Raw genomic sequence first — 14,559 nt, 5'->3', positions numbered from 1 at the left:
TAGCAGCACATTTTGAAATAGCAAAGAACTAGAAACCAAATAAATGTCTATCAATTGAGGAATATCTACATTTCCTAATAAAATGGAATGTTACTGTGCTATAAGAAATGATAAATGTGTGAAACAGAAAAACTTGAAAAGACATATATGAACCAATGTAAAATGAAATAAATATAACCAAGAACATAATGCACAACAATGGAAATAGAAAGAACAAAATTGAAACAAAACACAACTGAATGCTATACAATAATAAATAAATAAATAAATAAATGACCCTGTTGAAGAGAGAAGATGCACTTTCCTCCCTGCTTTTCGGAAGTGGGGCACTATGGGTGTAGAACATTGCATATAGTATCAGCCAGTTGATGTGCCAGTTTGTTGAGTATTTCCCTCTTTCTTTTTAAATTTGTTTACAAGGAATGACTTCTAGGTAGTAGATGGAGGATGGATATATTTGAAAATAAAGGTGATACAAAAAAGTGTATATTTTTAATAATTGTTGTCCAATCATGTCTAATTCTTTGTGACCCCATTTGGGGTTTCTTGGCAAATATACTAGGTTTGCCATTTCCTTCTCTAGCTTATTTTACAGATGAGGAAACTGAGGCAAACACAACTAAGTGACTTGCTCAGGGTCACACAGATAGTAAGTATCTGAGGCCAGATTTGAACTGAGGAAGGTGAATCTTCCTAATTCTAAGCCCGACACCCTATCCACTGCGCCACCTAGCTGCCTCTTTAAAATAATGGTATGCATTAAAATGTACCACCAGGAAAATAAAAAACTATTGCATGAAATAAAACAATGATAATAAAAATTAAATAGCCATGCATTCTGTAGGAGACTCATGTTGGAAGGAGGCCAGGATAATGAAACTGGGCAGATCCATATTTTCTTTTTTACTGGTGGTAAATCCAGTTACGCTAACAGAGCTGCTTTCTATTTTTCTTTGTTTGGTTTCCATGTATTTGTTAATGTAATGGTCCCAGTTTATGATTTGGGATGACATAAATATAAATCTTGTAAGTCACTAAAAGAAAAAAATGCCTACTATGTGCCAGATATTGTGCCAGATACTGGGAAACATGGGCAGATTGTGTGTGCTGAGGAATGACAAAATAAACAGACCCAAAAGAATAATACATTAAGTGACTATATCAACAGTCTTATGCTTTGGGAATATCTTTTTGGCAACTGTATGGAGAATGGGATGAAGAAACACCCACTGAAAGCAAAGAGATCAAGTAAGAAAGTACTGCAATAGCCTAGGCAAGAGGTGATGAGGACTTGAACTAAGGTTGTGGCTGTGTGAGTGGAAAGGAGACAAATGTGAGAGATATTTTGGGTATAAAGTCAACAAAATATGTTCCTCACACTGCTGTCAAAATAATCTTCCTAATTCCCAAATCCAATCACGGGTTCTAATAAAAATATCCTTGTAGAGAAGAGGCATGACAGTCATAATCTGTCATGTACCATGGACTTTGGAGGACCTGATTTCAAAGGGTACAGAGGAAGGTTAGGTAGGATTCCACAAACTAAATTTCTACTTGGGAAGTCAGTCCAGGAAAGACGGGAAACTCAGAAAAATAAAATTCTGAAGATACCATGGAAACCACTTATGTTGAGGAGGAAAAATAGAAGTTATCTGAAGACACTATTATGGATACATAGGGAAATAACCAATCAAATTTGATTTTTAGAAGATATGTAAAGAAGATAGAAGCAAGGGCAGGCCACAGATGAAGAAAACAAGAATGTGGCATGGTCCTATAAAAAGTTCCAAGAGAGATTTAACTCAGAATTATCTAAGGCTACCAAGGAAAGTCAAAGCCAACCAAAGTGGTTTTTTAGTTGTTTTGTTTTGTTTTGTCTTTAGTTATAGTGATGGAAAGAGGAAATATTGATGATAATGAGATAGATAGATAATGATAGAGCATTTAAATGCTTACTATGTGCCAAACACTACAGACATCAAAGTAAACAAGATATTCTTGCCCTCAAGGAGCTTATGTTTTAAGAAGGAGAGACAATACATAAAAATGTATTGGAAAGTGGGGAAAAGACCCTTGTGGAAATATGGTGAGGAGACTACAGGAAGTGACAGTGACCCAGAGGCCTGGTTTCAGTCAAAATTAATCAAAAATTTCACCCAAGAGCTAAAATATCTACAAATTTCCAATCTCTTCACTGGTAATCTGAACTTCAACAAAACTATTTCTGGGCTAAAAACTGGCATCATGGACTTCTTTGCAAAAAGACATCCAATTCGGATGTCTTCATTGGCACCATCAGGAAGTTTGACTACGAGGAATTTGAATCAGCTGAAGACATGTAAAAAGTTCTGAAACTCAGTAGCTCCAAAGTTCTTGACTCTGAAATGAAATGAGGAAAGGCAAAAAGAAAACATAACAGATCAAGAATCTGCCTTATAAAATAATTCAGGAAGAGCTCAAGGAAGTCTTTGAAGATGCAATTGAGGTTAGACTTGTCTGCACCAAGGGTCCAATACCCAAAGGAATTACTTACATTGAGTTTAAGACAGAAACAGATTTGAACAAGGACTTGGAAGAGAAACAGTGAGCAGAGATTCATGGTTGGGCACTCATTCTGGACTACATAGAGGAGAAAAATCAAGAACACGAGAATAATTCCTAGAGCAGGAAAAACAGCAAGTCAGTGGACTCAGAGACATTGGTGGTGAATAACCTCACTCACAGTGCCCCTGGAAAACGTCTGCAGGAAGTGCTTGAGAAGGCGATCAACTTGCCCCAGAACAACCAAGACTGGCATAAAGGATGTGTGTTTATTAAATTTGCCTTTGTAAAAGATGCAAAAGAAGCTTTGAATTCTTGTAACAATACAGAAATCAAAGGCAGAGCAGTCAGGCTTGGAGCTAAAGGGTCAGAAGATAACACATGCAGCACCAAGGAGCCACACAAAACTTTGTTCATCAAAGGTCTATCTGAAGAAACAATGGAAGAAATATTGAAAGACTCATTTCATGGCTCTCTTGGTTCCAGGATAGTCATAGACAGGGAATCAGGGTCATTTAAAGGGCTTGGTTTTGTGAATTTCAACTCAAAAGTTGCTAAAGCTACAAAAGAGTCCATGGAAGACAGGGACGTTGATGGAAATAAAGTAACTTTGGACTGGGTCATTCCCAGTGGCTTTGAAGGCTGCAATGGTGGTCATGGCAGCAGTGGTCATAAGGAGGCTGCAGGGGTTTTGGTGGCAAAGGCTGAGGAAACTTTGGAGGTCAGAGTGGTTTCCAAGGCGGAGGAGGAGAAAGAGATAACAAGCCACGAGAAAAGAAAATAAAGTTTCGATTGCCTCTCCCCATTCTCTTTTCCCCACTCAATAAAATCCAGTAGCTCTCTGTCACCTCCAGAATCAAATATAATATCCTTTGATTGATGTACAGAGCCCTTCATAACCTGCCTCCCCCCTCACCTTTCTAGTCTTCTTAAGCCTTATGCCCCACAAGTACTCTGCAATCCAGTGATGTTGACCTCCTTACTGTCCCTCACATGAGACATTTCATCCATCTTCTGACTCTAGGCATTTTCACTGTGTGTCCCCCATGCCTAGAATACCGTTCCTCCTCTTCTCTGCCTCCTAGCTTTCCTGGCTTACTTTAAGACTCAGCTAAAATCTCACCTTCTACAAGAATACTTTTCCAATCCCCTTTCATTGTAGTGCCTTCCCTATTGATTATTTCCAATTTATCCTTTTATCCACTTTATCTTATTTATGGGACAGCTAGATGGCACAGTGGCTAGAGTTCTGGGCCTGGAGTCAGAAAAATTCATCTTCCTGAGTTCAAATCCGACCTCAGACTAGCTATGTGACCCTGGGCAAATCACTTAACCATGTTTGCTTCGGTTTCCTCATCTGCAAAAATGAGCTAAAGAGGGAAATGGCAAGCCACTCCAGTAGCTTTGCCAAGAAAACCCCAAATTGAGTCATGAAGACACATACGTGACTGAAAACAACTAAATAACAACATCCTATTTATCCAATTTATCCTATTCCAATATATCTTCTTGTACATAGTTGTTTACATGTTGTCTCTCCTGTTAGATTGTGAGCTCCTTAAGAGCAGGGTTTGTACTTTTCTTTTCTTTGTATCCCTAGCACTTAGCACAGCACATAGCACATAGTAGGTGTACAATAAATGCTTATTTATTCACTTACTTGCAAAAATGGGTTGAAGGATCTGAGTATGCCTGGAGAAAAGAAGACTTGAAGCATATGATAACTGTCTCTAAGTATTTGTATGGATGTCATGTGGAGTAAAGATCAGGCACGTTCTCTTTGGTTCTAGAAAGAAAGAACCAGAAGTGATCAAAAGAAGACAAAACCCAGCAACTTTAGACTTAATGTCAGGAAAAACTTGCTAATAATTAGAGATATCCATGAGTAGAGTAGTTCCTCCTTTATAAGTAGTAGAGTAGTTCCTCCTTTATAAGACATCTTCAAGCTTAAATTGGATGACCACATCGGGCATATTATACTGGATTCCTTTGGGGGTTATTTATTGGACTACATGCCCCCTGAGGTCCCTTTCAGCTCTAAAAATCTGTGATTCTATGACTTCCCTCCAGGGAGCTATGGACCCCTGAAAGTTGGATATCCTTCTGTCATCCAAATTTTCTCTCTGTGCGGTCCCAGATCATCCTCACTGGTAAGCACTCGTTTTGTTTTTATCTTCCCAAGGGTAATAAAATAGTGTAATACCCAGCATTTGTATAGCACTTATGTTATTTAACTCTGAGAACTTTGTAAGGTAGGAGCTATTAGCAAGACCCTATTTTATAAATAAGTTAACTAAGGTTGGAAGAGGTCAAAGGCTTTGCCCAAGGTTAGTCACTGAATGAGTCACTGAAGCAGGACTTGAGTCTTTCTGACTTCAAATCCAACATGATCCAAGTCTACTAGTTGGGAAGTCAGAGGATACTGGGGAAATGGGCTCTTGCGGTCCAGTGAGGAAGGAAATTAATTGTCTTCAATAAAGCTTGAACCTAGACATGATGGTTAGTTTCCTGCAATCTCTGCATTATCTCTATAGCACCCGGGAAAGACATCAGCATCCTCACAGTATATTTTAGTCTCGTGTGTGTGTGTGTGTGTGTGTGTGTGTGTGTGTATTCACTGTATATATCTGTATGTATACATATATACACAAATATATATAATAGACTATATATGTGCATATAAAGTATGTCATATATATACTTTATATGTAGTTGCACATATAACATGTACACATATATGCTTGAGATATATGTGTGTATATATATATACACATACACATATGTATACATACCTGTATCACACACATATACACATGCACATACATCTGTTTTCAGTGCAAAAAGAGCACTGGATTTAGAGAATCTGAGTTCAAATCTCAACCCTGCTATTTATTTCCTGTGTGATCTTGGGGAAGTCACTTTTAGCTTTCTGTTCTCCTCACCTGTAAAATAAAGGAATCAAACTCCAAAGTGCTTTCTAGCTCTAATCCTGACATGCTTTTTATGTAATAGGGTACAGTTTGTCAAGATGTGCAGTTATTACCAATTGTCAAAAGATACCTGGGTTTTCGAGTTACTGCCAGAGCATTTGAGGGGGCAGCCCTCTTGACAGTTCTGGTGGAGAAGGCAGACATTCCTTGCAGAATATGAGCTGTCTTGCTAACATTGTAGGGGATATTCCTGAGGCAGAGAAATCAGTTAAAAGGACAGTAGTTCACTGGTACCAAACAATTCAATTTTCAATTCGATAAATGTAATTACTATTATACACAAAACATTGTGTTAGATACTGGAGGATATCACCCATTTAAATAGAAATAGTGAGAGGAATGATCATTCCTGCACCTTAATGACCTTAGCATAGAAAATTTGTTTTCTTTTGCTATAGAAATGGTGAAGTCTAGGGGTGGTGTCCATATGGCTACATGGATCCATTGCCTGAACACAAATTATGACACAATTAAACAGTTCACCTCATGGTCAATTCAATTTGCTCATTAAAACATCTGAAATAAGCAAACTGAGCATCTAATACTCCTGGCTACTATTAAAACTATTATGATGGGGAAAACAGCACAGGAATTAATTCCAGCCACAGAGCTGCAACCTGCCCACAATTTATAATTTTAGAGATTGGCCTAAGACTCAAAGACATTAAGTGTCTGACCATAAGACCATAAATCTATAGATAGAAGGGACAGCAGAAGACATATAGTTCTAGTCTAACATTCTCATTGTATAGAAGGAGAAACTGAGGCCCAATCGGGTTAAGTGACTTGCCCACAGTCACTCAGGTAATAAGTAGCAGAAGCGGGTTTCAAATCCAGGCATTTATGAATATGAGTACAGCACTATGCAATATGTCATTGCCAAAAATAATGCCGTATTTTAGTAATTTGAGTAAAACTCTGTAAAGCAGTGTATGCTTCAGGAATAGCCAAGTTTGTTTTGGGCAATCATCAGCTCTCCCAAGAAACAGGGTTCAAGATTTCTTGTTAAAATTGCCTGTGGAGTAATTTTATTAGTTATGGTAATTTATGTTTTTAATCTTGTTTGTTAATACACCCAGAGGCAAGGCAATTGGTGCAGAGCTACAAAAGCAGGAATAAATACCACGTGAATAAATCCAAATGCTTTAGGCCACTCCATTCTAGGCTTTCTCAGACTAAGTAGGTCAAAGAGTTTCTTTGAAATAACAAGATGTTTGTCTCTTTGGGATCGCTCACCTAAGTTTTAGTAGCTACCTATATTTTATGAAGCATAACAATTCTCAACAGAGAAAATATTAGTCCTTATAATAAAGAGAGATTTTGTATTTTCACACTGACCACTTTCTTTTAAGAACTCCTTAATCTAACTTCTGAATCTATAGTCTTTAAAGAGGCAATTAAAAATTTTCCTAGACTTAAATAAAAATTCTTTTACTCATTAAGATGTCCCTCACATATGTTAGTGCTTAGAACTTAGAGGGTTACTTTAATTTCTCAATAGCATATTAATTCAGTAATTAATATTCTTCGTAACCTTTGCCTTTCCCTTGGCTATCATAAGGACAGCTTTGGTCCAACTCCTTTAATTGCAGGTTGGCCCTGGACACCAATTTTCATTTTAGAATGGTTTCTCTCAGAATTCCACACTTTAGAACTTCCAAATTCAGAACTTCCACATTCCAGGCCCCAGCATGACAGGTTTTTGAAGTTTTCAACTCATGTGAAATTATGAGTCACTCTTTGTAACCTCCTCTGAAGAATTATCATTTTAAGAATTTTGCAAGAAAGATAGTATTTTCTAAATAGTCCTGAGTGTCATTACATGCCCAAATTAAAATGTTTAAACTATTCTGAACCAAAAGTCAAGTAATAAAAATTCAATTCAACAAACATGTATCAAGCACTTTATATGTGTTAGACACTGTGGGTACAAAATATCTATCAATTAATAATCAATTAATAAACATTTATTTAACACCTATTAGGTACCAGGCACTGTGCTATACACTGGTAATACAAAAAAAAAAAGTCAAAAGACAGTCTCTGCCATCAAGGAGCTTACAATCTAATGAAGAACTTAGAGAAACCCAGAGGTTTGATTCAATAGTTTTAATTATGAATAAATGTTTTCATTATATCCTAATTTCTAAAAAAGTCTGGGATGATATTTAGTATTCTAAAGTACTTCACTATGAAATGCATTGCTCTATGCTGGGTAGTTCAACCATGGCTTCCAATAATACCTATTGGGTAAAACCAGTTAGTGAGAATTTCCCCCATTTATCTCATCAGAACCAGTCCCACATTTTTCCCTCATCATCAAATTCTAAATAAAGTAGGCCTAGAACATTGAAGACTCCCTCTTTTTTTTTTGTTTTTTCTCATGGTTATTTCTCTTAACAGGCTACCAAGAACTGGAAACATATACTGCTACACCTTTCATGAGGTGGCTGGTTAGATTCAGGGGTGGGGAACCTGCAGCCTTGAGGCCACATGTGGCCTCCTAGGTCCTTGGGTGTAGCCTTTTGACTGAGTCCAAGTTTTACAGAACAAATCCTTTTATTAAGGGGATTTGTTCTGTGAAGTTTGGATTCAGTCAAAGTGCCACACTTGAGGACCTAGAGGGCCACATGTAGACTTGAGGCTGTAGGCTCCCCAACCATGTAATGATTTCATTGGAGCTAATGGGAGAAAGATTGGCATAGTAGAAAAATTATTGTATTTAGAATCAGAGGCTCTGATTTCAAATTCTGTCCTTGCAATTTACTACCTGTGTGACCCAACCAAGTGACTTAATCTCTCTGTGTCGCAGTTTCTACATCTGTTAAAATGAGGGAGTTGGACTAGCATTGTGCAGTGGGAAGAGTGATGGCTATAAAGTCAGAGGTTGTTGTTGTCATTCAATTGCGTCCAGCACGAAGAGTCGCCATAGCACACGAGGCCTTCCTATCCTCCGCTATCTCTCGAAGTCTGTCAAAGTTCATGTTCATTATTTCCATGACGCTAACATCCATCTCATCCTTTGCCATCCTTTTTTTTTTTTAATTTTTAGGCAGTTGGGGTTAAGTGACTTGCCCAGGGTCACACAGCTAATAAGTGTCAAATGTTTGGTCTGAGGCCGGATTTGAACTGAGATCCTCCTGACTCCAGGTCCAATGCTCTAACCAATGTGCCACCTAGCTGCCCCAATCCCCTTTTCCTTTTGCCTTCCATCTTTCCCAATATCAGGGTCTTTTCCAATGAGTCCTGTCTTCTCACTATGTGGCCATAGATGGAGTCGGAGAACCTGGGTTCAGATCCAAGCTTTACTATTTACTGCCTGTTGGACAAGACTCCTGTTCTTAAATGAATAAAATAAAATACATAGTATTACAACAGAAAACAATTTTATTTAAATTCAGTTAGAAAAATATTAAAAATAATAAGTTCACAGACCCTGGACAAAGAATTCCTATTATAGCAGACAGAACAACTCTAAATAATACTAAAACTTGTTTTGTGATTCATGGGCTAAAGAATAACCTTGCACAATTGTATGAGCATGAACACATAGTACTATTGGTTGGCCTTTTAGTTGGTCATTCATTGTTTGACCATGGGAAGGATCCATGGAGCTTGTACTGCAGGATGCTGCTCAGAAAGTTGTCACAAAATGGGTTTAATTTTCCTTTTTTTTCCCAAGCAAAGGATACAGGGGATAGTTTATATGGAAAAGTTTCCGGTAACTTACAATTCTAGAAGGTATCTTGATGTGAACACAACCAGAAGGGGAAAACAGATAAAACCTGAATATAAAGAAAAGAGCAACAGAAAGTCTAATATAAAGGGAGAAATCAAATCAATGAGAATCTAAGTAGCAAGTGGGTGATTTCTTGAGTAAAGGAGTCTTGTCAGGGAATTCTATTAGTAGAAGTGATTCTGCTAAGGAGATAGAATCTTAACCTTTAGTCTAATACCTAGGTTACAATTTATCGTGGCTGTACCTACTCAATTTGTACAAATGGAATAATTTTGATTGCAGGGTATCTATAGGTACTGAACAGTTCTGAGAAACTTTTGTTTTCAAACCTATTCTATCCTTGCTTCTCTTACTCCTGGCAATTGACTACTGGCCCTTCTCATAGATGAAGACATGTCAATTCATACTGAACAAAAGGCCTTGAATGAATGTTAACCTATTCAATAGATCTACAGTATATTTTAGTGTTTGACAACTGGACTGAGAGAGTTAAGAGTTAGAACAGAAATTCAGGTCATCAATCAATCAATAAACATTTATTTTTTATTAATTGATTTATTTTTAGTTTCCAACAATCACTTTCACAAGCTTTTGAGTTTCAAATTTTCTCCTCCTTCCTCCCCTCCCCAAGATGGTGCCCAATCTGATATAGGCTATACATATACATTCCTATTAAACATATTTTCACACTAGTCATGTTGTAAAGAAGAATCATAACCAATAGGAGGAACCACAAGAAAGAAGAAACAAAACAGAAGAAAAAAAGAGCAAATAGTTTGCTTCCAACTGCATTCAAACTCCACAGTTCTTTCTGTGGATGTGGATAGCATTTTCCATCATGAGACTTTTGGAGGTGTCTTAGATCCTTGCATTGCTGAGAAGGGCTAAGTCTATCAAAGTCAGTCATCGCACGACATGGCTGTTATTGAGTACAATGTTTCTTGCTTCTGCTTAATTCACTCAGCATCAGTCCATATAAGTCTTTCCAGGTTTTTCTGAAGTCTGCTTGTTCATCATTTCTTATAGCACAATAGTATTCTATTACATTCATATACCACAACTTGTTCAGCCATTCCCTAATGGATGGGCATCCCCTCAATTTCCAATTCTTTGCCACCACAGAAAGAACTGCTGTAAATATTTTTGTACATATGGGTCCCTTTCTCATTTTTATGATCTCTTTGGGATACAGCCCTAGAAGTGCTATTGCTGGGTTAAAGGGTATGCACATTTTTATAGCCTTTGGGCATAGTTCTAAATTACTCTCCAAAATGTTTGGATCAGTTCACAAATCCACCAACAGTGCATTGGTATTCCGATTTTCCCACATCTTCTCCAACTCAATAAACATTTATTAAGTGCCTACTATGTTCCAGGCACTGTGCTAAGCAATGGGGATAAAAAAAGACAATAAAAACCCTCAAGGAGCTTACTCTCTAATAGGGGAGACAACATGCAAACAAAAATATACGGAGCAAGCTACATACAGGATCAAGAAGAAATAATTAACAGAGAGAAGATACTAGAATTAAGGGGGGTTGTGGAAGGCTTTTGCTGTTGTGGTTGCTGTTGTTGTTCACCATATCTACAGCATATTTTAGTTTCTGGCAAGTGGAGAGAATTAAATCAGAAATTCGGGTCATGAACAAACCTTGACGCCTTTGTTCTTTGTATGAGCTCATGGCCACCAATGCAGGGGAGTGTTTCTCAGAGCCCACTCAAAGCCAGAAAGAACTGACTCCTATCTCTAGGAGAACAGGAGTCAGCCATAAGATGAGTCACTCTTTCCCTGCCTCCCCTTTCTCTCTCTTTAGTTCCACCAATGGATTACAATGCTTGGAGATGCCAAAGCATAAAGCTTGGAGCAGACGTAAAATATAATACCTTATTTCCCCAACAATCAATGGCATAAGATCCTTGAAAATCAAGGAAAACTGACACACATCAGAAATTGAACTTTTACCGTTTAAAAGAGAGGAGCTGGAAAGATGACGCTGTAAACTGTTATTCTCTCCCTTCACCTCCCCTCCTCTCTTCACCTGCTTTGAATTGAGCTGGATTCAGACTTCTTGATTTGTTACACCCACGTCAACAGCTTTCCTGAGGCTAGGATGAGCTATGAAAAATGTCCTTCAATAAATCTTATTTGGCTTAAGTGCATTTTATACTTGGGTTTTATCTCTTTTTTACTTCCTGTATGAATGCTGATTTAACACAGAATCATTCCTTTTGGAAAAGAATATACCACCAAACTCAGGAACTAAAAATGTGCGCAAGAACCTGATCAATCTTTTTGTTCATTTTAAGGAAAAATCCTATATGCCTAAAGAATTATCTTTAATTCAGATTGGTCCCAAGAGTGGAGTTAATTCACCATTTTGACCACATATTTCCATTCAACCAATCACTCCAAGCCAACCATGTAGAGGCACAATTACTGCAACATCAGTAGTAATTGAGCTGAAAGTTACCGTCAGAGCACCTTAGAGACTTGTTCTGTCTCTGTCCGTGTAAAAAGATGGCCAAAGTGGATTGGATTCCCCATCCATATGTTTGGGTGAAATCTAGATATTCAGTTTAAATCAAGGTGGGGGGTTAAAGCAGCAATAGGATGACCCATTTCTCATATATATAATAGACAGGATTCCTATTAGGCATGACTTGGTCTAAGTGCTCCCTGAAGTCCCTTCCAGCTATTGATATCCTATGATTCAGTCAAATATGCAAAGGAAATTGGAGATTTATTATTTATCCAGATAATTCAAATATTTTAAATGGTCATATTACCTAGCCTCCACCTCATGGATAATTCAATTCAATAAGCAATTGCTAAGCGGCTGTTATGTGGCAGGCACTGGGTTAAGTACTTGAAGACAAAAAAGTAACAGTTCCCATCCTGAACTGTTTTTACTTCTTATTTAGTGCATTGCATAGCCTCAGTGGATAACTGTTAATGTTTATTCTCACCCTTCAATGGTTGTTTATAATTTCCTTAAATGTATGAATATAGCAAGAATTAGGAAGATACACTAAGATGTAATATTTTCTTTTTTGTTACTTTCTGTAAAAAAATCACAACTTACATCCACTCTTGCCCTGCTTTATCCATATAATTTGAAGTTGCCTTCACTTCTTTCTATTTAGAGATGGTTACCATTTTCCTCACTTGTTGGATGGTAAATTATAACCTTTATTGGCTACATTGTGTCACATAAATATTCTTCCAAAATACCACACTTGCTAACTCTTTCAAAGATCATGTGTTACAATACCCCATTCAGATGAGCAAATTGTATATTTTCATATTTCAATAGTACCTCTTATGACTGCAATGATTTTATTTTTTTTCCATGAGATATGAACTATGCAATTTGGGTATCCTTTTTAGAAATCAGAATCCAGTAATTTCTCAGCAAAGAGATTTTGTCTCTTGCAGGACTTATGAAGAGCTGGCAATTCTCTAGTGAAAATCACATCATTCATCTTTGTAAAACACTACAGTCACACCTCATTTGAATAGTATTTAGCAATATTGCAGCAGAAATCAGGGAACATCACAACCAGTACCAAGCATCTACTATGTATACAGCACTGTGTTAGGTATTAGAGATATGAAAACCAGATCAAGCATCCCTTGCCATCAATGGGACTTATATTCTACTGGGAACACAGCTGAAAATGAATAAGTAAACAGCAGCCAAGTGTCAAAAATTCCATGTAGTTCGTTATAGAAAATCCCCACTCACCTTCAGTTGGGGCCAATTAACTTTTACTTTGCACACAATTATAATAAGCTTTGATATCAGACTTCCAACATGAATTCAGTTACTATCTGTACAATGTCAAATTTTTCCTAAATCCTGACATCATTGAGGCATAGCCTATGGTTGTATGAGCATAACCAAAAAGTACATGTGTTATATATCTTCCAAATGGAAGGGGGTGATGCTTATGCTCAAATTCCCTCAGAATGAAGGCAAGTTGATTCTATAGCCTAATTAGTTCTATTATTTCCTGAGTTTAATTAAATCTAGGAAAAAAACACTTTGGTAGGTGACTTTTTGATGCTTTAGGGGAAATAATGCTTGTGGAGAGCATGGCATGTTAATATATCTAGCTAAAACTGAGAGAAGGAAAAGACGTGTTTGTCAACCTGGAACCCTAACAAAGAGAGTGTGGTCTTGGAATATGTATATGTTGAAAGTACAATTCATACAAAATGAATTTTTTAGCTTTAGATCAATCTGTGGTTTCTAGTTTGGGCTTTTCTTTTAGGATCACACTGCTCCTCTGCATCCATCTTATATTACCTGCTATGGCTTTTAGGAATAAAATTGGTCAAAATAAAAATTGGTAAATGTTTCTAAGTAAAATGTGAACCTTGATCCCTTTATGTAGACTCCTCTTCTCTATTGAAATGAAAAGTATCACAGGATCATAGATTTAGAAAGGAAAGGAACCTTAGATAAAATAGAACCTAATCACCTCATTTTACAAATGAGAAAACTGAGGCCCAGAGAAATCAAGTGACTTGCCCAGGATCACACAACTGCTAAACTTCTGAGGTGCAATATGAAACTAAATACTTTGTGATTGGGCTATCAGAATTTCAGTGTTATCAGCTTCTAATCTCTACATGGGCATGAATTCCTCTGTTTCATTTTTGGTCATGAACTCATTCATCTTTTCCGTAAACTCTTTGAAATCATCTCTACCATAGTTTAGGGTATAATTTGACTATTCTCAACTTTCCACCCCCAATCTCTTATAAACTCTAATATTGAGTGGATACTTTCCCCTCAGGTGCCCAATCATTTCTACTTTAGCAAAAAGTTTCTCCTTTTGATCAAAATCACATCTGGAATAGCAATTCTATTTATGATTTTCTTCACCTTTTGAAAAGAGTAATTATCATTAAACCAAATCAAAAGTTTATCAGATACTCTGCTTTTCAGCACAGAGAGATCTCTGATAGATATCTTGCTGTTAAATTCCCCATCATGCTTCTATGACGGTTTTTTTTTTAATCTCTTCTCTGAACTCATTAGCCACGTCTTCCTTCTGGCTAAGAGGTCTGCATTACAAACTCACAGAGTGTCGCTTTGTTTCTCCTTTTATTGATCCTCACCTGGAGAACCAGATGTTCCTCTCTCTCTTCATTCTGTGATTTTTCTCATATAAGTATATTACTAACATACAGTGCTGCTCCATAATCTCTTTTATTCAATCTCTTTATTTTTTTGGGGGGGGGGGGAAGGTATGTCTTTCCACAGCCATATTATTCATTAG

The 14,559-nt window shown here is 37.2% G+C and overlaps 1 pseudogene; it reads left to right on the top strand.

The window, feature by feature from the left end:
- The first annotated feature begins 2,046 nt into the window (after window positions 1-2,046).
- Window positions 2,047-3,538, top strand: LOC114031741 (annotated as a pseudogene).
- The last annotated feature ends 11,021 nt before the right edge of the window (window positions 3,539-14,559 follow it).

This window comes from Vombatus ursinus, unplaced genomic scaffold, assembly GCF_900497805.2.
Source record: "Vombatus ursinus unplaced genomic scaffold, bare-nosed wombat genome assembly UNPS02015255.1, whole genome shotgun sequence".
NCBI lineage: Eukaryota > Metazoa > Chordata > Mammalia > Diprotodontia > Vombatidae > Vombatus > Vombatus ursinus.
This window is presented reverse-complemented; position numbering and strand designations above follow the sequence as displayed.